General features: G+C 46.2%; 1 long non-coding RNA gene across 1 annotated transcript; it reads right to left on the bottom strand.

The window, feature by feature from the left end:
* Nucleotides 1-1,778: 1,778 nt before the first annotated feature.
* Nucleotides 1,779-6,249, bottom strand: LOC127483557 (uncharacterized). The gene is made up of 3 exons (XR_007909949.2): nucleotides 6,144-6,249; nucleotides 4,698-4,823; nucleotides 1,779-2,119 (listed from the first exon to the last, which is right to left on the bottom strand). It is a non-coding gene; the product is annotated as an uncharacterized lncRNA (long non-coding RNA).
* Nucleotides 6,250-23,523: the final 17,274 nt, after the last annotated feature.

Raw genomic sequence — 23,523 nt, 5'->3', positions numbered from 1 at the left:
TGCTAGTAACTGGTGGAGCTGGACTTCAAAGCAAGGCAATCTGGCTCCTCAGCCCTCCAGTTAACCCTCTGACCTGGCAAGAACTGACCAGTTTGCCATGACAGGCACTGAAGGCGCAAGTTACAGTGGAACCTGGTCATCAGAGGAGGGGCCAAAGTCTGGGCTGGGCCGGCAGGAGGATGCGTGATGCTGAGTTCCTGAGAACGTGGCTGAGCTCCATCCCTCCCTTCTGCTTAAGTCCCGTAGCTGAGCCGCTGAGTCACCACAGATGGAAGCCAGGCTTTGCATGGAAGGGAACCTGGCAGGGCCCGACAGCCTGGGCATCTCAGGCATTCAGCAAGGGTCATGGGGAGGTGCAGAGCAAAACTGTCAGCCCCAGCCCAAACCCCGGTGTGCTTGGTGGCTGAAACTGCAGGTGCCCAGTTGCAGTGGCCCTGGAATGTACATCTACAGGCTTATTGTGAACACCCGGGGTTCTGCCCAGGGGGCTGGCTCGAAGTGCTGGAGGATGAACACACCCAGAAGTCCTCAACCAATGACAGCCAGACCAAAGTCAGTGGCTAAATACCGCGGCTTCTCACTTTTGGTTATTCTACATCAAGGCCCGGCAAACTATGACCCAGGATCCAAGTCCAGCCATCACCCCGTTTCGGAAATAAGTTATCATTGGCACACAGCCATGCTCATTTGTTTATGTGTCATCCATGACTGTTTGCAAATTCCTATGTCAGAGCTGGTATTTGTAACAGGGACAGATATTATCTGGCCTTTTCAGAAAAATTTGATGCCCCTCTTCTATGTGGTCTCTGAGTTCCAGGTGGGATTGAGTCCTGCTGTACACAGTTGTCCCTTTTTTGATAACACACTGCTGGCTTCCTTTGTCTTCCTGTCTCCCTGCTCCACTCTTTGGTGTTTTACCTCCTAAACAAACTACTAGCACTTGAATTCTTGTAGGTACTGGATTAGTGTTTTTTTTTTTTTTTTTTTTTTTAAGACAATACACGTTCTTTTTTTTTAAGATTTATTTTATTTATTTGAAAGACAGAGTTACAGAGAGAGGTAGAGACAGAGAGAGAGGTCTTCCATCCACTGGTTCACTCCCTGGATGGCTGCAATGGCTGGAGTTGTGCCGATCAGAAGCCAGGAACCAGGAGCTTCTTCCGGGTCTCCCACGTGGGTGCAAGGGCCCAAGGAGTTGGGCCATCTTCTACTGCTATCCCAAGCCATAGCTGTGGGGAGCAGCTCGGACTATACTGTTACTGGAATTAAGACTTCTTCTATGCATCTGCTCTCCCACAATATGGCGCTGGGAGAGGAGAAAACAGCTTCTACCCAGCTGCCTCCAGTTCAACCAATAAACAGCAGGACCTGCTCCTGATTGGAGGAGAGCAGCGTACTCGGCGTGTGGGCAGCCGAGTTAGGATTGGCGGAGGAGGACTATAAAGGAGGAGAGAGACGGCATGCGCCAGGAACATCTAAGGGGAACACCTGTGCAGCCCCCGAGAGAGCCGGCCGGCAGTGTGCCGCTCCCCTGCGGAAGTGGGGAATGTGGCAGGGGGAACCGCCCTTCCACGGAGGTGGAAGGGACAGTAGCTAACCCAGGAAGAACCAGCAGCAAACCCGGGGAGGGCCGAGCAGACGAAAGAACAGCGCAGGGTCCTGTGTCGTTCCTCCATGAAGAGGGGGAGCGACATAATGGTGCCGTGACTCAGATATGAAGCCTAGGCAGGGTTTAGTGTCGTTCCCCCACGAAGACGGGGAGCGACAATAGCAGAGAGAGAGAGCTGGATCAGAAGAGGAGCAGCTGGGACTAGAACTGGCGCCCATATGGGATGCCAGTGCTTCAGGCCAGGGTGTTAACCCACTGTGCCACAGCAATGCCCCCCCCCCCTTTTTTTCCTGAGGATTTATTTATTGGAAAGACAAAGTGACAGGTAGGAATAGATGAGAGAGACAGAGAGAGAGAGATTGAGATTTTTCCATTAACTGATTCTCTCAAAGGGCCACTATGGCCAGGCTGAAGCCAGGAGCCAGAAACTCCATCTGGGTCTCCCATGTGGGTGGCAGTGGTCCTAGTACTTGGGCCATCTTCTGCTTTCCCAGGTGCATTAACAGGGAGCTGGATGGGAAACAGAACAGTGGGGACATGAACCATCATTCCAACATGAAATGCTGGCATCACAGGTGGTGGCTTAACCTGCTGTGCCACAGCACTAACCCAGGATTCACGTTCATATCAAAGAGGCACAAGCTAGGTCTATTGCTTCTCCTTCTGCCGTGTGCGGACATGGCGAGAGAAGGCATACTCTTCGAAACAGACTCCCAGCACCTTACCCAATCTAAGATATTTGTGATAGCAGCTGGAACAGACTAACACAGAGAGCAAGCTTCCCAAGCATCAGAAAATACATTCTGTTCTTGGGATCTCACAAGGTGCCTGGACAGCTTTGCTGTAACCCTCATCCTTTTTGCATCCTTCACCTGTAAGCTTGCTATTTTTCTATGACTCTCCCTCATATTATGAAAAAACTCACATGGCTAATACTTTGAGTTGGAAGGAGAGCCGAGGACAATATCTGTGAATGACGTCAGCTGGCTTCTCCAATCCCTCCTCCTGTGGGATGTGAAGGCCCACTTCCTCCATTCCTGGGACCTGTGTCCAGCCAATGCCCCTTTCTGAGAGGTCCTGTGCTGCCCAGAAGGCAGAGAGAATGGTCCATCACTGTCCCACGGTGGGGGAAGACCTCTCTGGGGATGCGTTTTTCAGAATCAAGTGAGTGTACTGCAAACCCAGCCAGAGTGTAAGGCTGCGGATGATTTCTTTAACCAGAGAATCTGGAAAATAGTGATTCCTCCAGGAGTGGCTGTGAGGATCAGAGGGGTGCTGGGTACACGAGAAAGCATTTCGAATGATGCCTGGGACCCAGTAGTTGTTGTCTGACATAATCATTGGCGCTGCTGTTCTGGTTCTTCTCATTTCTATTGCTGTGATGGCCCCAAGCATGGAACCAAAACTGTGCGTCCAGTAAAGGCACAGACAGGACATTGACACCTCCTTAAAAAGCCGAGGGCCTCGTGGTGGGCGCGCTGCCTGCAGCTGCCTTTTCTGCCCCCGGATGTTGTAAGAGAACCCTGCTTCTGTGTGAGGTATTGTGTTTGTGTAATCTCCCGGCCGGGTAATTGTCGACAAACGTGCTATTTAGAATGTCTACACGGTGCATTTAAAGAGCGTCTCATAATCACGGGTGTATTGGAAAATCACTACACCCGCCAGCCAATTACCGTGGAATCACAGGGCTGGAAGGGACAGCCGATGCCATCAAGTCCAATCCTGGGTTCCCAGCCTCAGCCTCGGGGCAGGACCCTGAGCTGCACTCCGGCCTTATCTCGCAAATGAGGTTCTTCTGGGGCATTTCTCTGTCAAAATATGACCTTGAATGGGATCACTTCCTGAGAGAAAATCCAGGCCTATATTTAGCTGCCCACAGCTTTGAGCTCGTCCCAGCCCCTGTTTCATTTCCTATCCCAGATGCATTTTGCTCCTCTTCATTTCACCCGAGGTTTCCAGCCCTGGCGCCCTGGGCCTTGCAAGGCTGACGCTCTTCCGAGGCCCCCTGGGCAGCAGGCCCCGGGCCAGCTGTGCCCTGGAGCCAGCCGAGAGTCTGCAGCCCGGGTACCCCAGCCAGGCGGGACACAGAACATTGTTCTTTCTAAATCCTGGTACCCTGGGGGCTGGTGTCAAGTGTCCATTTCAGGAGGCAGCAACATTGGCTGCATCCATTTCTCCTGCTCCCCGGCACAGCCTTCAGACTACAGCATCTTCAGAGCACCATCCATCCTCCTCCGACATTTTCCCCAGGCCCAGGGCCTTCATTCTTGGGGTTCCTTTGCAGCGTTTCCATAGTGACAGCCACTTGTGGAGTTCTGAATCTCCCATCGAGACCCTTGCAATTGGCCGGCTAAGCCCCCACTCGCCAGGCGTGTGTGCCAGGTTAATAAGACAAAGTCTGTTCTATTTTCTCCTTCCCTTTCTTGTCTGCTTTCAGCTGAGGGCAGCCTCACAAAGGAGAGGGCCTTTTGCCTTTCAGAATTCTCGGGCCTCTGCTCATTATCCCAGGCGATATTTTGGACTGACCCAGCGTGCTCTCCATTTCCGCGCCGGCTCCAGGCGGCTGCTGGTCTGAGCGAGCCATGGCAACAGCTGGGAGCGGGCGGGGGTGTGGGTGCAGCCCTGGCTCATGCTTCTGTCTTTAAAGGTAGGATGATTAAGATGAAGACAATTCCACCATGAGGCAGTGCTTTGCTTTTTTGAAGGTTGGAATCAAGCTAATTTTGCTTGCTTTTTATCTACTTGGGAGACAGAGATGGACAGACAGAGCTCCCTCCACTGGTTCACTCCCTCGATGCCTTCAAAAGCCGTGCTGGGAACTGGGAACTCCATTCAGGTCTTCCATGTTAGCCTAAGGGACCCAGGTGCTTGGACCATCACCTGTGCCTCTCAGGGTGTGCATTAGCAAGAAGTTAGAATCAGGATCAGGGCTGGGAGTCAAATCCAAACACTGAATGCTGGTCCAGACTGCCTGGCCAAGGATCTGCCCCTGCGTTTAAGTTTTTATTTGCAAGATGGAGAGGGAATACACACATACACACACACACAGAGCAGCTCTCAGTTGCTGGATCACCCCCCAAATACCTACTATTGTCTGGGGCTGGGCTGGCCAGGCAAGGCTGAAGCAGGGAGTTGGTAACTCAGTCCAGGTTTCCCATGTAAATGGCAGGAACTCAGTAACTTGAGTCATCACGGCTGCCTCCCAGGACGTGCACTAACAGAAAAGTGGAGTCAGGAGCCAGAGCCAGGAATCGAACCCAGGCCTTTCCACACGGGACATAGGCATCCTAACAGGTGCCTTAACAGGCAGGCCAGATGCTGGCCCCTACTTGCTTTTGAAACAACCTCCTGGGAAACAATGTCCGTGGCATTAAGCAGAGACGTCAGGAACTTTTCTGTGCGCCCTCACTGCCCAGGTGTTTCTTATGTGTACAGAACTGAGTTGTCCACCATTCCCCAGTGTGTGTGAGTCTTACAGGTGTAAGCCAAGACCTGTAAGAAGTGTTAGTGATTCAAGGGAAGGACTTTCCCACAAGTAGAACAGCTAAGGAAAAAACTTATAAGGGGATCAAAGCCCTCATTGCCATCAACTCTCCCTTCCTGCTGACTTAAACGGAAGCATATCCTGTCTGCCCCAGCTCTTGTGCACACTTCCATGAGGTTTGCAAGCACTGGGAAAGTCTGTGTCTTGCTGTGTTCTGCAAGTTACATGGCCAGATTGTGTTTTGTTGCTGTTGAGCTGTTGGAAGACTCCCAAAGGCAAATCCCTTTGCCCTGATGGATTTGCTGTTCTGTGTGTGGTGAGAGCTTTCGTAAGGGCTCCCCCAAAGGACAGCATTCTCTTTAGGAGATGCCGGGTCCATAGTAGGGGTGCAGGAGGGAAGGGCCCGACCTTCAGAAGAATGCCTGAGAGCTCTGCCTGTCTGCTTTCATTACGGGTTTTCACCGAGCACTTGAACGGGGAAAACAGAGGAACATAATGATCCAGGGCCCGAGGCCTCTTGGCTGCAAATACAGCAAATGCTCCAACCAATGAACACGGGAATCAAGGGCCCTTTGGAAAGCAGCCCCACCATGCAGATCTGTTCTGAAGGCAGACAAGAGAAAAGAAGGAAAATTATCTAAATTAAAAGTAAATGCTTCTAATTGCAAACAAGAAAATAGAAATGTAATGATAGGATAAAGCAGCCCATCAGGCTGTGTCTGGAGTCAGCCAGTCCCTCTTGGCCAACTTGGCATGCCACGGGCCCTGGGCAGCCTCCAGAGCTGCCGGGGTCCCAGGCAAGTAGCTGTTAAGCTCCTCGGGTTGGATGACCTGCTCCTGTCTGGAGCGGTCCTCCCAGGGCCGGAGGCTGCTGAATCCAGGCTGGATTCCTGGGCGTGCTTTGTCTTTAGTTCTACAGCTTCCTGCCGCCCTTAATCAGCAAGGAATACTTCTGTTTCAACATGAACTGTTGCAAACTGTTCCAAGCAATAGGGAAACATTGATTCGCCTAACAGGACAACCCTGAAGCAAGGCGGTGACATCACTCACCAAGGATTGGGTTTCTTTTCTCTCTCCTTGCTCTGCCTCCAGTGTTGTCAGATTTATTCCAAGGCTGGCTTCTCTCTTGGTTGCAAGGTGACTGCCAACTGCCCTCAGGGTGGCTTGCTTCCTCAGTCTTGTAGAGAGAGAGTGGGAGGATGTCCGTGCCTCAAACGCAAAATCAAGGTCTGGCATCTTCCCTCTGTTCACCATCCTGTGGCCCAGCAAAGGCTTAAGCTGTGGTTACTACCCACCCCTGAAACCACCACTGGGGCCAACCAGGGCCTCCCCTGGAGCTGTGGATGAGGGGCAATCCCACCCCACCCCACCCGACACACGGGCTTCCCAGCAAGATTGGAGTTCTCGCAAGGGAAAATCGGCATGCTGTTAGCAAGAGGGGTTGGGGTGGGTGGGGCTGCTGGCTAAGCAGTGAGCAGGTGTCCTCCCCAGGTCGGGGTCCTCTGGGAGGTGGGAGGGCTAGAGAGAAACTCAGGTATTCATCATTGTCTGCAGTGTGCTTGGTGAGGCCTTGGCGCAGCTGAGGCAGCTGAAGCTCAGCAGAGTCTCCGAGAACCATGGCCTTTTTGGAAGTGCCTTCCTATTGCAGACACATAGGCCCATTTTGTGTCCGGTTGGTCCTTGTCGTGGGCTCTGAAGTAGCTGCTAGATAATTGCCTTAGCAACACATGCATGTTTTGTGAGTTAAGAACTCCATCGTTCGTTTGAAATTCTATATATGGAAAGGTCCTATTGAACTAGGAATCTGGGGCCGCTGTTGGGGTGCATCATGTTAAGTCACTGCTTGTGATGCCAGCTTCCCATGGGAGCGCTGGTTCCAGCCCTGGCTGCTCTGCTTCTAACTCATCTCTTTGCTAATGCACACAGGAAGCAGTAGATGATGGCCTGAGTACGTGGGCCCCTGCTACCCTCGTGGGAGTCCTGGATGGAATTCCAAGCCTTTGGCTTTACCTTTGGGCCAGCCCCATCAGTTGCAGCCATTTGGGGAGTGAACTAGCAGATAGAATCAATCAGTCTCTCTCTCTCTCTCTCTCTCTCTCGCCTTTCAAATAAAAAAATAAATCTTAAAAAGAAATAGAAATCCATCATGTTATCACAGGATAATTAAATGTTAATCAACAGGAATGCAAATAATTCAGAGTCTTTAAATATTTCAACTGTTGTACCTTTTTAAAGAAGATTTACATATTTGAAAAGCGGAGATGCTGGCTGGCGCCGTGGCTCACTAGGCTAATCCTCTGCCTGCGGTGCCAGCACCCCAGGTTCTAGTCCCAGTTGCTCCTCTTCCAGTCCAGCTCTCTGCTGTGGCCCAGGAGGGCAGTGGAGGATGGCCCAAGTGGTTGGGCCCTGGCACTCACATGGGAGACCAGGAGGAAGCACCTGGCACCTGGTTCCTGGCTTCGGGCCGGCTGCAGCGCGCCGGCCGTAGCGGCCATTTGGGGGGTGAACCAATGGAAAAAGGAAGACCTTTCTCTCTGTCTCTCTCTCACTGTCTAACTCTGCCTGTCAAAAATAAATAAATAAAATAGAAGTCTTTTTTTTTTTTTTTAAAGCAGAGATGCAGAGAGAAGGAGAGAGATCTTCCATCCACTAGTTCACTCCCTAAATGGTTGCAACGGCTGGGGCTTCTTCTGGGTCTCCCACGTGGGTTCAGGGGCCCAAGCACTTGGGACATCTTCTGCTTTCCCAGGTGTATTAGTGGGGAGCTGGATTGGAAGTGGAGTATCTGGGACTCAAACCTGCACCCATATGGAATGCTGGCACTGCAAGCAAAGGCTTAACCTACTCCAGTGCTGGTCCCTGTTGTATATTTTTGATAGACGTAAAAGAGACTTTAAATTCTTTAGCATGTTTTTGTGCAAGGTTTTGTTTAACATGCTAAAAGTTTCTCATTTAAAAGTCATTTAATTGATGACAACTTTCAAGAATTTGAAGAGCTCATCCTTTAAAAGTTGGCCTTTTTAACATCATTGGCATAACTTGGTATAAAAGTTGACACTAAAAATATATTTTTATAAAGATTTATTTATTTTATTCGAAAGGCAGAGTTGCAGAGAGAGAGAGTGGAGAGAGACAAAGAGAGACCTTGTATCAGCTGGTTTGATCCCCAAATGGCAGCAATGGCTGGAGCAGGCAAATCTGAAGCCAGAAGCTTCCTCCAGGTCTCCTACATGAATGCAGGAGCCCCAGGACTTGGGCCATTCTCCACTGCTTTCCCAGGTGATTAGCAGGGAGCTGGATCGGAAGTGGAGCAGCTGGGTTTCAAACCAGCGTCCATATGGAATGCCAGCGCTTACAGGCTGATGCTTTACCTGCTACATCACGGTGCCGCCCCCCAAAGGATAGATTCTTAAAAGTAAGCTTAGAGGCCGGTTCTGTGGTGTAGTGGGTTAAGCCGCTGCCTACCATGTTGGCATCCCATATGGGTGCCGGTTCGACTCGGCTGCTCCACTTCCAATCCAGCTCTTTGCTATGGCCTGGGAAAGCGGTAGAAGATGGCCCAAGTCCTTGGGCCCTCGCACCCGCGTAGGAGACCCGGAAGAAGCTCCTCGCTCCTGGCTTCGGATCAGAAGCTCCTGGCTCTGGCCATTGTGGCCATCTGGGGAGTGAACTGGCGGATGGAAGATCGATCTCTCTCTCTCTCTCTCTCTCTCTCTGCCTCTCCTTCTCTCTCTGTAACTCTGACTTTCAAATAAATAAATAAATCTTTAAAAAAAAAACTAAGCTCATGTATCTCATTTTAAAAATTCAAAACAGTTGATTTTGGAAATTCATACAAATTGGAAACTCATACAAATATATATATTTATTACATTCTTTAACAATTACTATGTTCTTTTAATTATAATTATCTGAAGTTAAAAACAGTAACTGTTTCCCCACTAAATGCTCTATATAATACTCTTAATTTTTCCCAGCATGCCAACCCAATAGTTTTCATCTGGGTGTGACAGTTTCCAAAATGCTGGGCAGCACCGTCTGGCTTTTTCTTCCCTCCTTCCCCTGTGGTCCTCTCAATCTGCCTCTATTTGGAACTCCTCCCCTCTGCTTCAGGGCACGCCACAGCCAGTCTCTCATTCTCATTCGTGGGCAGGACTAGTCCCTTGAGTGTGTTTCAATGCAGCCTTAGGGCTATACATTTATATCAGTGAGGTGGTACATTTTAAAAGTATGTTATCTGCAGGCTTGCTTCTTCTAAACAATTCTATTCCTTAAAATCTCTCCATCAGAATTACAAGACCTAAAATTAGTTTACCTAAAATTGAAGAATTTGTTTTTTCCCCATCTTCCTATAAACAGGCTAATACAGAATCTCTATACACCTGTCTATCTATGTCTATCTATCTGAGCTATTTCCGTTTTTCTTGTCTGCCTGCAGTGCCTGTGCGACTTTCCCTCTATTCTGCCAGGGGCATTTACTTGCCTTGGGGAGGATTTGGATTATTACACAGAAATGCAGAAAGAAAGAATCAATGTTAAGTGTTTGATATCCAAAATAGGATGCTTGAGTCTACAGCAAGACTGTTGAAAACCAGACTTTGCAATGAGGAAGTGTTTTCTCAGTTTCTTAAGCTCCCTTTAAGGCATAGGAAGCTGGGGGACTTGGACACTAGGCTTTTCTTTAAGCCAAGGCTGTGATGTACTTGGGGAGATGATGCCTGTCAGTCTCAGGGATGCAGAATGAAGAGAGGCAGAGGAAGGGGAAGCCGGGGCAGACACATGAGTGCTGGCCTCTCTCCGTGGGCCCCTGTCCTGGGGTTTGGGATGGTTGCAGACAAGCAGATAGGATATTATACCCTCTCCCCTTTTTGAGGTCTTAGTCCTCTAGTTTTTATACTAGGAAAAGGGAATTTTTAGTGCTCATCCCCAGACATTTCTTCTTAGGGACAGCTTTCTCTTTAACCATGAAAAATATGGAAAGGTAAATAATTATAAGGACATTTTTATTCAGTAAAAGGAAGCCTATCACATTGTAAACCAATTTTTTTTAAATGCTTAAAACAGACATGAGAGTACTCTGTTGTAAACAGCATTTATAGAGGGAACACAGAACATGGTGAAATGTGATTTATTAAACAGGAAATCCAAAGAAAATTTCATGGGGTATTTCCTAAATGTCACTTTAAACTAAGGACAAAGTAACAGTTTGCAGTTCTGAGACCTTGTGTGTGAGAAACTAGAAACATAACTTTCACAGGGGAAGAACAGAGAGGATCTAGATGTCATGCTATTTGATATGGTAGCCACTAGCCACATAAAGATATTTAAATTTGAATTATTAAATAAAGTTGAAAATCTAATTTTTTGTTCACATCAGCCACCATTATATTGCTCAGTGGCCACATGTGGCTAGTGGTTATTGTATTGGGCTATGCAGAAAAATTTCCATTAATACAGTGCTCTACTGGACAGATTCCAGAATGATGTATGGTTGCCTCCTTTGGGTAAGAATTATTTTGCAAATAATTCAGCATTGGATTGTTTGTGAGAAATACATAATGATACAAAGCTTTAGATAAATTCAAAACATTTTTTAAAAACAAATTTAATGTTTGAATAGTTATTTTAAACATGTTGCTATATAAAATTTTGAATGTTAAAATGAGGTCTTACCTTTCCTAATACCATACACAAACATTAACTCAAAATGAATCAAAGCCTACATGTAAGAGCTGAAATGTAAAACTCTTATGAGAAAACATAGGGTAAAAGCTTTAAGACATTTCATTTGGCAGTGATTTCTTGGCTATGAAGCCAAAAGTCCAGGCAAGAAAAAAACCCAAATTGGACTTTATAAAAATTAAAAAATGTTTTTGAAGGAGGGAGCCACGATGGTGGCTGAGTAAGATGTTCTGGTGACCAACCGCTACCTTCACCAGAGCTTGCAGAAGCCAGGATGAGAACCCACAGTGACTTGTTTTAGAATAAGAAAATTATCATTGAAAAAGTAGAAACCCAAGAGTTGCCTGTGTCATCCTTCCCCCAGCTCCAAGGAGCAGAGTGTGGACAAGAAACACCTCCCATCTGGGGGAAGTGGGAGAGGGAATTGAATCCTGGTGCCAGGCCCATTGAGGGGAGGGACCAGCGTTGCGGTACAGCAGCTTAAGCACCTGCCTTCAACACTGCCATCCCACATGGGAGTCCTGGCTGCTCTGCTTCTTATCTAGATCCTCGCTAATGCTCCTGGGAAGGCAGGAGAAGATGGCTTAAGTGCTTAGGCTCCTGCTATGCACGTGGGAGACCCTGATGGAGTTCTAGGCTCCTGGCTTCCACCTGGTGCCCCCCTGGCCATTGTAACCATCTGGGAGGAGCCAGTGAATGAAAGCCCTCCCCCCCCTTTATTTCTGTCACTCTGTCTTTCATAGAAAACTAAATAAAACTTAATCAAAGTATACCAGAAGAGAAAATGATTTAACTACAATGAAGGTTCTAATAGAGAAAATAACTACAATAAAATACAAAATAAGTATCAGTGTCTATAGTAAGACCCTACCTATCAATAATTACCTTACATGTAAATGGATTCAATTTTCTAATTAAAAGATAGATATGTACAGTGACCAAATGGATTTTTTTATTTTTATTTTTGACAGGCAGAGAGGACAGTGAGAGAGAGAGAGAGACAGAGAGAAAGGCCTTCCTTTGCCGTTGGTTCACCCTCCAATGGCCACTGCGGCCGGCGCACCGCGCTGATCCGAAGCCAGGAGCCAGGTGCTTCTCCTGGTCTCCCATGGGGTGCAGGGCCCAAGCACTTGGGCCATCCTCCACTGCACTCCCTGGCCACAGCAGAGAGCTGGCCTGGAAGAGAGGCAACCGGGACAGAATCTGGCACCCCGACCAGGACTAGAACCCGGTGTGCCGGCGCCGCAAGGCGGAGGATTAGCCTAGTGAGCCTCGCGCTGGCTCGAGCAAGTGGATTTTCAAAAAGACCTAACTATATGCTGCTTACAAAAAACTCACTTCATCTCTAAGGACATACACAAACTGAAGTTGAAAGGATGGAATAAAATGTTCCATGCAGGCCGGCTCTGCGCCGGATTCTGTCTTCGGATCAGCGCCGTGCGCCGGCCGCAGCGGCCATTGGAGGGTGAACCAACGGCAAAGGAAGACCATTCTCTCTGTCTCTCTCTCTCACTGTCCACTCTGCCTGTCAAAAACATAAAAAAAAAAAAAAGTTCCATGCAAATAGAACCCAAAAGAAAGCAGGAATAGCCATACTTCTGTATCAGATAAAATAGATTTCAAATAAAAAACAACAAAAAGAGATGGAACATCATTATACGATGATAAAGAGTTCAACTCAGCAAGAGAAAATAAAAACTGTATATCTATATCCTATGTCAGAGCACCTACATGTGTAAAGAGAATTTTGATAGACTTTAATGCAATAATGGGAGGGACTAAGCTCTTGGGAGCATATGAGGGAAGTTTGGAAATTAATGCCTGCATCAAAATCACAGAAAGAGCTCAAATAAGTGATTTAACACACATTAAGGCTCTAAAAACCAAGAGCAAATAAAATCCAAAATTAGTAGAAGGAAGAAAGGAAATAAAGCCTTGAGCCAAGTAAATAATACAGAGACTAAAAAACAACAAAACCCAAAGTCACTGAAACAAAGAACCCAATTCTTTGATAAAATAGACAAATCCTTAGCTAGACCAAGACAAAAGGAAAGATTCAGATACATAAAGTCAGACATGAAAATGGAGACACTGTGGCTGAGACCACAGAAATACAAAGGATTGTTAGACATTACTGTGACCAATGATATGGTAATGAATTTGATAACCTAGAAGAAATGAATGAATTCCTGGACACATACACCTTACCAAAATTGAATCATGAAGAGCTGGAATATCTGAACAAAACAATAAAAAGTAATAAGATTGAATCAATAATAACAATCTCCCACCAAAGAAAAGCCCTGGACCAGATGGTTTCACTGTTGAATTCTACCAAATATTTAAAGAAGAATTAACCCCAGTTATTTTTAAATTATTTTAAAAAATGGAAGAGTAGGGAATTCTTCCAAACACATTCTATAGGGCAGGTGCTGTGGCACAGTGGGTTAATCTGCCACCTGTACTGCCAGCATCCCCATATTACAGCACTGGTTTGAGCACTGACTGCTCCGTTTCTTCTTCTTTCTTTCCTTCTTTCTTTCAATATTTCTTTTATTTATTTGAAAGGTAGAGTTACAGAGAGGCAGAGATAGAAGCTCCATTTCTTTTTTTTTATTTTATTTTTTGACAGGCAGAGTTAGACAGAGAGTGAGAGAGAGAGAGAGGGAGAGAGAGAGAGAAAGGTCTTTCTTTTTTTTTATTTTTTTATTTTTTATTTTTATTTTTTTGACAGGCAGAGTGGACAGTGAGAGAGAGAGACAGAGAGAAAGGTCTTCCTTTGCCGTTGGTTCACCCTCCAATGGCCGCCGCGGTCGGCGCGCTGCAGCCGGCACACCGCGCTGATCCGATGGCAGGAGCCAGGAGCCAGGTGCTTTTCCTGGTCTCCCATGGGGTGCAGGGCCCAAGGACCTGGGCCATCCTCCACTGCACTCCCTGGCCACAGCAGAGAGCTGGCCTGGAAGAGGGGCAACCGGGACAGAATCCGGCGCCCCAACCGGGACTAGAACCCGGTGTGCCGGCGCCGCTAGGCGGAGGATTAGCCTAGTGAGCCGCGGCGCCGGCCTAGAAAGGTCTTTCTTTTTCCGTTGGTTCACTCCCCAAATGGCCGCCACAGCCGGCGCTGCACCGATCTGATGCCAGGAGCTGGGTGCTTCCTTCTGGTCTCCCATGGGGTGCAGGGCCCAAGCCCTTGGGCCATCCTCCACTGCCTTCCCAGGCCACAGCAGAGAGCTGGCCTGGAAGAGGAGCAACCAGGACAGAATCCGGCGCTCCAACCGGGACTAGAACCCGGGGTGCTGGTGCCATAGGCGGAGGATTAGCCAAGTGAGCCGTGGCGCTGGCTGGTCAATATATTTTTTAAAAGATTTTTTATTTTATTTATTTGAAAGACAGAGTTACAGAGAGGTGGAGACAGAGAGAGAGAGAGAGGTCTTCCATCTGCTGGTTCACTCCCTAGATGGCCACAATGGCCGGAGCTGCCCCGATATGAAGCCAGGATCCAGGAGCTTCTTCCGGGTCTCCCACACGGGTGCAGGGGCCCAAGGACTTGGGCCATCTTCTACTGCTTTCCCAGGCCATAGCAGAGAGCTGGATCGGAAGAAGAGCAGCCGGGACCAGAAACCTGCGCCCATATGAGATGCCGGCACTTCAGGCCAGGGCATTAACCTGCTATGCCACAGCGCCAGCCCCTGAGATCCTGACTTCTGACTTTGGTCTGGACCTGGCTGTTGTAACTCATTTGGGGAGTGAACCAGCAGATGGGAGATATTTCTATGTCTCTCCTTCCCTTTCCTTCCTTCTCTCTCTCTGATTAAAAAAAGAAAAGTACATGTTATTAAATACAGTCACCATGATATACAACGGCTGTCCAGAACCTGTGTAGCTGAAGCTTTGTACCCTCTGACTGACGTCTCCCTGCTCCACCCATAATCACCGTCCTATTCTCTACTTCCATGAGTGTAATGTTTTAGATTCCATATATAAGTGAGGTCATGTGATATATATCTTTGCAGGCCTGGCTTATCTCACTTAACATGCACTCCAGGTTCATTCACGTTGTTGCAAATGACAGAATTTCCTTCTCTTTAAAGGCTTTTTTTTTTATTCCATTATCATATTTTCTTCATCCGCTCATCTGTTTCTGGACATTTGTTTTTTCCATCTCTTGACTGTTGGGAATAATACTGCAATAACTTAGGGGTGCGGATATCTCTTTCATATACTGATTTCATTTCCTCCGGATATATACCCACAAGTGGAACTGCCGTGTCATATGGTAGTTATAGTTTCACATTTTTGAGGAACTTCCATGTTATTTTCCATAGCAGCTGTAGCAATTTTTATTCCCACCACAGAGTGTGAGGGTTCCATTTTTCCGCATCTTTGCCAGTGCTGTCTTCTTTTGTCTTTTTGATAATAGCCTTTCAAACAGCTATGAAGAGAATATCTCATCATGGTTTTAATTTGCATTTCTCTGATAATTAGTGATTTTGAGCATTTTAAAATATACTTGCTGCCCATTCGTATATCTCTTTTTACAAATGTTTATTCAGAAAACAAGAAATTAATTTTAAAAAATATTTATTTATTTGAAAGGCAGAGTGAGAGAGAGAGAGGGAGATCTTCCATCTGCTGGTTTACTCCCCAAATGGCTACAATACGTGGGGCTGGGTGAGGATAAAACCAGGAGCCTGGAACTCCCTCCTGGTCTCCCACATGGGTGGCAGGGGTCCAAGCACTTAGGCCATATTCTGCTGCTTTCCCAAGTGCATTAACATGGAGCTGGATCAGAAGAGCAGCTGGGACTCAAACTGGTGTTCACATGGGATGCTGGCATCTCAGGTGCCACCTTAACCCACTGTGCCAACATGCAGGTCCCCAAAGCAAAATTCTGACCCATGATCCTGAAACATTTATGCTCATTAATAATCTAGACTTGAAAGGACAAATATTTATGATCCACTTACATGAGGTAATGAGGATATTCAAATTCAGAGAGACAGAAAGTAGATTACTTGACTTTTAAATAATGAACTCTAAGTATGCTCCTGATTCGTGATGACACTTGTGATTTTGTAGAGGTACAGTGTCCTAATAATTTAAGAATAGGGTTTTGTTGAAGATCTGGTTCTTTTTTTCCTGGGCAAGAAGGCTCCATTGCTAGAACAGTGACTCTTGTTTTACAGCTTATCTCAAGATTAGGAAATGAGCCAATACAAGGATGCATCCCTACATCCTTGTAGCCAACAGATAATAGCTAACACTACTAAGCTTGTTATCTATTGAATGTGATATTCAATATAGAATAACATGTCCAGTAGTTCTACATGCACCTAGTCTGAATTGATAAATTCTCTGATATTTCTCATACATACATACCCAACTCTGTTTCTTCTCAAGTTTAGGCTTTCTGCTCTCTTGGGTTTAGTGTTCCCTCCTTTCCAGATGTTTTCTTTTAGGATGTAGATGTGTGAATGCTGGCTTTTTTCCCCTAGAGTTGTAGACGTCATTCCTGGGAGGAGGCAGACAACAGCCCCCTTTCTCCTCTCAGGTTAAACTCAGTGATGGTTTCTTGAGTTTGTTTACTGGTTGGCTTTACACTGACCATCGATGACTGTAAATCGATGGTCATGAGCTCAAGGCCAGGTTCATTGTTGGATATCTCCCTTTCTGAATGCGTATTGCTCACCACTAGATTTAGACAGTTTTCCTTAAGTCATGGGTAATTTCTTATAGTATTAAGGAGGCTATTCAGCTTCCGTTACTGTACTGGAAACTATAAATAGGGTGAAGGAAGCATTCTCCTTTTATTCTTCAGCCTGGCTGCTTGGGTCATTTGGGGCCTTTGGACGACAGGGTGAGGTAGGGCTGGGTGGCGTCTGCTGTACTCTCCTTCAGCCACCATGGGATGGCCCTGGTCTACTGGAAAGGGTCGCTTGTCCTGGGGGTTCCATTAGGATCAGGCCAGCAGTTCTCAAAGACATGCAGCAGTAGCAGCAGTAGCAGCTGCATATAGGCTGCAAGCTGGCAGCAAATGAAAACTCTTTGACCCCAAAGAACCCACTGAATTGAAACATCTGGGGTGGGAACTGAGAAGCTGGGTTGTCACAAGCCTTCTAGGTGGTTGTTATGCACACTGAAGTTTGAGAACTACTGGTTTAAAGGAACCCAGATTCAATGGGGTGAAATTGCCCTTGTGGAAAATTGTAGCCCAGGTGGAGGCCTTGAAAGCAGTTGTTAAAAACATAGGCCTAAGGCAACAGCCTTACATTTTTATCCTAGAACAAACCGCTTAACAGCTATGTGAATTTAGGCAAGATGTTTACTCTCTCTCAACCTCAAATTTCTTTTTTTAATCTCTAAGGAAGATAGGGTGGATATAAAATTTCAGACCACAAATCCAGGAGTTCCAGAAATTAGCTTCCTTTTTTGGTTAGCTGATCTTCGCTGCTATATTGAAGTCACATTCTACTAAAAGGAAAAAAAGATTAGTCAACAAAGATTAATAATTATTCAGAAAAGGGAATGTAATCATAGTACACTACCTGGCCATCAAATGTAGTACTTTCACAGTGAAAAGAATACAAATATCAACTATTGATTTAACTAAAGCTTATGATAGATGACAGGTGGAGGAGGCATTTGGTACAGTGATTAAAATCCCACTTGGAATGCCGACATCCCAGAAATCTAACAGTAAGTCTTAAGTCTAAGAATAAGCTTAAGGAGTTAAACGTTGTGACATCCAAGATTTGGGCTGGGCAAAGACTGAAAGATGTGGGGTAGAGGTTTGCTGATTTTTATTGTAATTCTTTTAATTAAAAATTAACAAGTGACATCTTGATAAAAATATCCTTTTCTCTCAAATGATTCTTTGAGTTGCAAAAATGCGTTTGGACCTGAAGACAGACTCTGCTTCTCTCCATTTTTCCACCGAGCCTTCCTTGCACTGAGGGATGTGAAGGTGGCAGACAAGTCTTCATGGCTGCTGGATTGGGGGCAGGATGGGGAGAGCAAGTACAGAGTGATGTTGGCAAATGTTCTGTCCCATGGGGACCAGGTTGGGGCACCTACCTTATATGCTTTCTGGGATAACTTTAGGAGATAATGCATGTGAAGTGCTTGGTGTGGTTCTTGGCGCATTGTAAAAACTCAGTATACACTGTTAGTTAATCATAATTTGAAGGATAAATCTCCCCACACAGCCTGGCTACAGAAGCTAGTTCCTGCTTGGTCTTGCAGGTTGACAGACTGAGAAACTCCTTTTCAGCAAAGCTCTGGACATCTTGAATGGATGCCTACTGTGATTTTAATCTCACTGTTCACTTCCTAATCCGAGGGCAGAGGCAGTCTCTACCTGGGGTCTCACCACAGTGGAGTGATCAGTCTTCTTATCGGGAACGCTAATTTTTCTCCCCTATTCATGGCTGACAAAGCAAAGGTCAGAGAATTCGAGTCCCTCAGAAGATTGGACATACTCCTAACCTAAATCCTTGCCACCAAAAGCGTCTGATTTTCCTAGGCAGCGACATGCTCAGGGCTCATTGCTGCTTTCTCCTTGCTGTTCTTCCCCCAGCTACCCAACCCCACCACAGCCTTTGCTTGTTATTAACATTCCATATGCCCGTCTGCCTGAGATTTGGTTTACAACTGCCTCCAATAAAGGTGTTTGGGCAAATAGCTCTTGCTCCAACCCTGTCTTGAAAAGCAATCAATTCTTCTGGCTATTTGATATGTTGAAATGATCCAGATGCTTTCTCAATGCCAGTAACCTGCTGTTGGATTATTGGCACATGGTTCTCTTCCCTCCATTTGCCCAAGTAAGTTGTATATACCCCTCAGCCAGTCCAGCAAAAATAGATCTTAGACAATAATGGGCCAACCCAAGGATTAAGATGTACTGAGACAGAAATGGAATCCCAGGTCTGTAAAGAACTGGCTGATTCCACAAAACATCACAGCCTTAGTATCTCTCAGTTCATCTTCAGTGCTGGATGGGATTGTTACCTCCCTTGTTGGCCATGCTGAATTCGAATACCTATTTCCCTATTGGCGTGGGAATCTCCTAACCTAGGATCTGGCTGTCCAGGCATGAGTCCAGTCTTTAGTAGATGACTTCTTGGGAACATGACAAGCGTAAATAATGTTCTAATAAAATTTATAGGAAGTCACTGGTTTGGACTGAGCTCATGCACTAAGCCAACAGACCAAACAAAACTACGTTACTCGGCTGGCGCTGTGGTATAGCAAGTAAAGTCACCGCTTGTGGTGCCAGCATTCCATATGGGTGCCAGTTCGAGTTCCAGCTGCTCCACTTCTGATCCAGCTTCCTGCTAATTTTCCTGGGAAAGCAGCAGTAGAGAGCCCAACTGCTTGGGCCCCTTCTCTCATGTGGGAGATCCAGGAGAAGCTCCTGGCTCTGGTCTGGCACAGCTTTGGCCATCATGGCCATTTGGGGAGTGAACCGGCAGATGGAAACTCTCCATTTCTAACTCTGCCTGTTCAAATAAGTAAATAAATCTTTAAAACAAGTGGGGTGGGAGCAGTGCTGTGATGCAATGGGTTAACGCCCTGGCTTGAAGTGCCGGCATCCCATATGGGCGCCAGTTCGAGCCCGGCTGCTCCACTTCTGATCCAGCTCTCTGCTCTGGCCTGGGAAAGCAGTAGAAGATGACCCAAGTCCTTGGGCCCCTGCACCCACGTGGGAGACCCAGAAGAAGCTCCTGGCTCCTGGCTTCGGATCGGCGCAACTCCGACCATTGCGGCCAATTAGGGAGTGAACCATCGGATGGAAGACCTCTCTGTCTCTTTCTCTCTCTCTCCTCTTTCTGTGTAACTCTGACTTTCAAATAAAAAAATAAATCTTAAAAAAATGGAGTTATTTATGCTAACATTTCATATCACCAAGGTGAAACTAAGCTATTCACGTGACCTTCCAAGAAATCAGCAGAGAGAAAGAGAAAGGAACTAAGCTGTTCATGTGACTTTCCAAGAAATCAGGAGAAAGAGTTTGAGAAAGAGAAAGAGAACAAACAGGCAAATTCCCAAACAGGCCAGTTTCAGTTGGCATGTTAATGAAGTTCCCTATTTCAATCCTTAGGAAAAAAATAACCCAATGCAACCCATCATTTATTTTTCTGTCACTCTCTTTCCCTGTGCCCACTTTAGGAGGAAAGCAACTTTAAAAAACCGATCTACATTTTGTTCTCTGTTTCTGCTTTCCCCAGCCTTCTCTGTCTACACAACCGATCTCTTCTGCTCAACTCATTGAAATCCTCATTCTGTATTACATGATGAGATGTTGCCTGAATCTAGACTCACAAATAAAGCCAATTAAGATCTTTGAATGTGTTGTAATTTTGTCTTTTGACAACACTAAGAACATTTTCCAGCAGGGAGGCAGAAATGTCAGCCATGGTTGTGTTAATGCTGTGAGAACTACACTGCAAAACACCCCATCCCTCGGGGGACTTGAAGCCAGGCATTCCAAATTCTGCTCGAAGGTAACATGGGGGCTACACCAGCTCACTCCACAGCCAGGCGGCCTGGCTCAGGCTGGCTCAGCCTCTTGTTCTTCTTGATACTTTTTTTTTTTTTTTTTTCTGGCATCAGGATTTTCTTGCTCCTGAACTCTGAAGGAGGAGCTCTAACCTAAAATTGGGACATAAGCTTGGATGCGCGCCAAGGAATAAACACGTGAAAGGCTAGGGAAACATATTTCAATGTGGGAAGAACTCTTCTTTTCACAAATCTGTGAAGTTGATAAAAATAAAGCAACAGCAGAAGCAAGAAATATGATAGTGAAAACCCTGAAAACGGGGCTCAATGGGAAATGTTTAACGTGCCAAAAGTTGCAGACAGTTTGATACTGTTTTTTGTTCCTCTGTTCTGTTTCTGAAAACGAGTATCCCTCCTCCTCTTTTCCAAGAAAATGGAGCTCTGTTATAAATGTTTTCTTCTAATCTTACAATTTTGCTTATCATAAGCCAGCAAAAACTAAGAGATAATACATTATTTCATATTCTGAGCTTGTCATGCCATTTGCTATAAATTTTAAAGCATTAAAAAACAAAGCCAATAATAACTTGTAATGATAATGAATGCATTTTTATATTTAATACATCAAACATAATGACTTCTTAAAATACAAAACCAGTGATTGATTTTCTTCAGACTGTATTTACATGCCATGAATCTTTATGATCTTAAACAAGAAAAGTTCCAATGTGTCAAGTGCATTGAGATGCTAGAAATATAGGCAGAATTCAACTTGTGAATATATTAGGTTCCAAGAGTCTGTAACTTAGCTGGTTTGGACTTGGAAAACATTTATGATAGGATGATGTCAGTCAACAGGGTTATTAGGCCAGTCTATAAATTTCCATTTAGCTTATATTGTACCCACAGCAATACAGCTGGAAGGAGGGAGCTTCAAAAAGTTCATGGAAATGTGTTTATGATAAAACTAGGCATGGATTTCAAAAATATTTTTGCATCCAAATAAACTTATCTTCTACTTCCATTTCCACAAACTTTAAAAAATTCTTTATTACAAGCAGAGAAATAGTGATAGATGGTAAGCTAGAGACAGAGATAGATAGAGACAGTGTGAGAGAGAATGAGAGAACTCCCACCATATGCTGGCTCACTCTCCAGTTACCCGCTATAGTTGGGGCTGGGCCAGCCCAAAGGCAGGAGGTGGAACTCAGTCTGGGTCTCTCCCACATGGGTGGTGGGGATCCATCCAAGTGCTTGTAGCATCACCTGCTGCCTCTCAGGGTACACATTCGCAGGAAGCTGGAATTAAGAGCTGAGTTGGGACTAGAATCCAGGCACTCTGATATAGGATGTAGGCATCCCAAGTGGTGCCTTAACGGACTGTGTCAAACACCCATACCATGTGTGACACTCTTACAATGGGAAGTTGTTTCTGAGTTTGGAGGAGGTTGGCCAAGATCACATTTTCACCAAGAGCCCCAGGAGAGAAGTAAGGGGTGCCAGGTGTTCCAGGAGTCAGGTGTGGAATGAGAAAGGGACAATAGAGTGGATCTCCACAGAGTGTTTTGGGGAGCAGCGCTCCAGAGATTCTAGGTTTTGCAACTTTGCATTTAGCTGTTTCCATTGAGCTTGCCGGGAACTGGGACAGACTGGTGGAGGGCTGAGAGAGTGGCTAGAAAACAAAGGTGTGGGCGGGGCAGGGTTTCAAGGGTCTGTTTCCCCAGGAGTCGGCAGCCACCAGTTCCTCAGTCCCTGAGGAAATAATTGGATCGCTTCACATTCCTGTTGCTTGGTATTCTTACACTTGATGAAGAGTGAAGTACTCAGCATCGGAGTATTAGGCCAAAGCTAATTGTAACTGTGCTTGTTAAAAACGTGTACAGCGCACTGTTTGCCATTTCACCAGGGCAAATTAGAACAGAATTGGGAGCATTATTCGGGGACTTTGGGCAGTGGAGATAAACAACCCGGGCAATTCAAGATAGAAGGCTTGGCTTATCAGAATTATTAAAGCCGTGTAACCGTATCCGTGAAACAAAAGATGCATTTATCCTGAAAACCGCTTCTAGTGTAGGCGCAATCTATCACAGAAACAAGGGTTTCAGGCATGTAGTTCTGAGAAAATGGCCCCACGTCCACCACGGCTTTGCGAGGGAATTTAGAGTCAAACATGCTAAAGCCCCTAGTATCCTGTGTTGTCAAGGCAACCAGAGCCTTCGCCTTCTCTGTAACTTGAATCTTCCAAACCAGCATCAGGGACACCTCTCGCATTAGCGGCTCAGCCACCTGCCACAGAGTTACTTACACCTCCTTCCCAAGGCTGAGAATCCTAAAAGAAAAGTTCGGGTTCTCCCTCTTGCTCAATCCTCCTCGTTTTGAAGGAAAAACTCCACAGTCATTCGCATCAAGTTGCGAAGCTGTGTGAGGTATCTGAGCACTTAGAGAAAAGGACTATTTCAGACATTGACTCAGACACTGGTATATGACAATTGCCAATCTGTACAGTTAGGCTTTCTCCTGAAATGACTGAATTTACAGAAAATGTGGGAATGCTTCCTTGGCTTTCATCCACCTGTCAGCTGCAACTGACATAATGTGGGGCTAGGCCACCTGATATTACTCCTGAAAGTTAAGACTATTTCTGTTTGGGACCATGGGAAAATTCTGACCGAAACAGGAAAGAAAGGCTTCATTAGCTGAACACATTTATTAAATGCTCTCAATGTTCCAGCGACCTTGCCAGCTGCTGCCTGGGCTGCTGGCATAAAGGCAACTGAGACCCTGTGCGTCAGGATTTGGGAGGAAAATATGGCCTGATCTCCAGGGTAGACCACAGAGAGATGGGTGTAGCTGAGAAGATGTGGTATATGAATTGGGCCTTGATTGGATTTTTTTATTCCGGGTCTCCCTTGTGGGTGCAGGGGTACAAGGACTTGGGCCATCTTCTACTGCTTTCCCAGGCCATAGCAGAGAGCTGGCTCGGAAGTGAACTGGCTGGTCTTGAACTGGGGCCCATATGGGATGCAGGCACTGCAGGCAGTGGGTTTACCCACTACACCACAGCGCTGGCCCCCTTGATTGGATTTTGACCACTGATTTTCTTGGAACAGAGTATCAAAATGCAGGACTAAGGATTCATAAATTAGGCAGGTTCAAGGAATGTAAGGGATCCAGATCAAGGTTTTAGGCTTCGGTGTCAGATTGCCTGAATTTAAACCCCAGTTCTCGTGTATTCTTCTTGTGACCTGGG

Source organism: Oryctolagus cuniculus, chromosome 13 (assembly GCF_964237555.1).
Source record: "Oryctolagus cuniculus chromosome 13, mOryCun1.1, whole genome shotgun sequence".
Classification (NCBI taxonomy): domain Eukaryota; kingdom Metazoa; phylum Chordata; class Mammalia; order Lagomorpha; family Leporidae; genus Oryctolagus; species Oryctolagus cuniculus.
The sequence above is the reverse complement of the archived record's forward strand: the minus strand, read 5'-3'. Positions and strand labels throughout refer to the sequence as shown.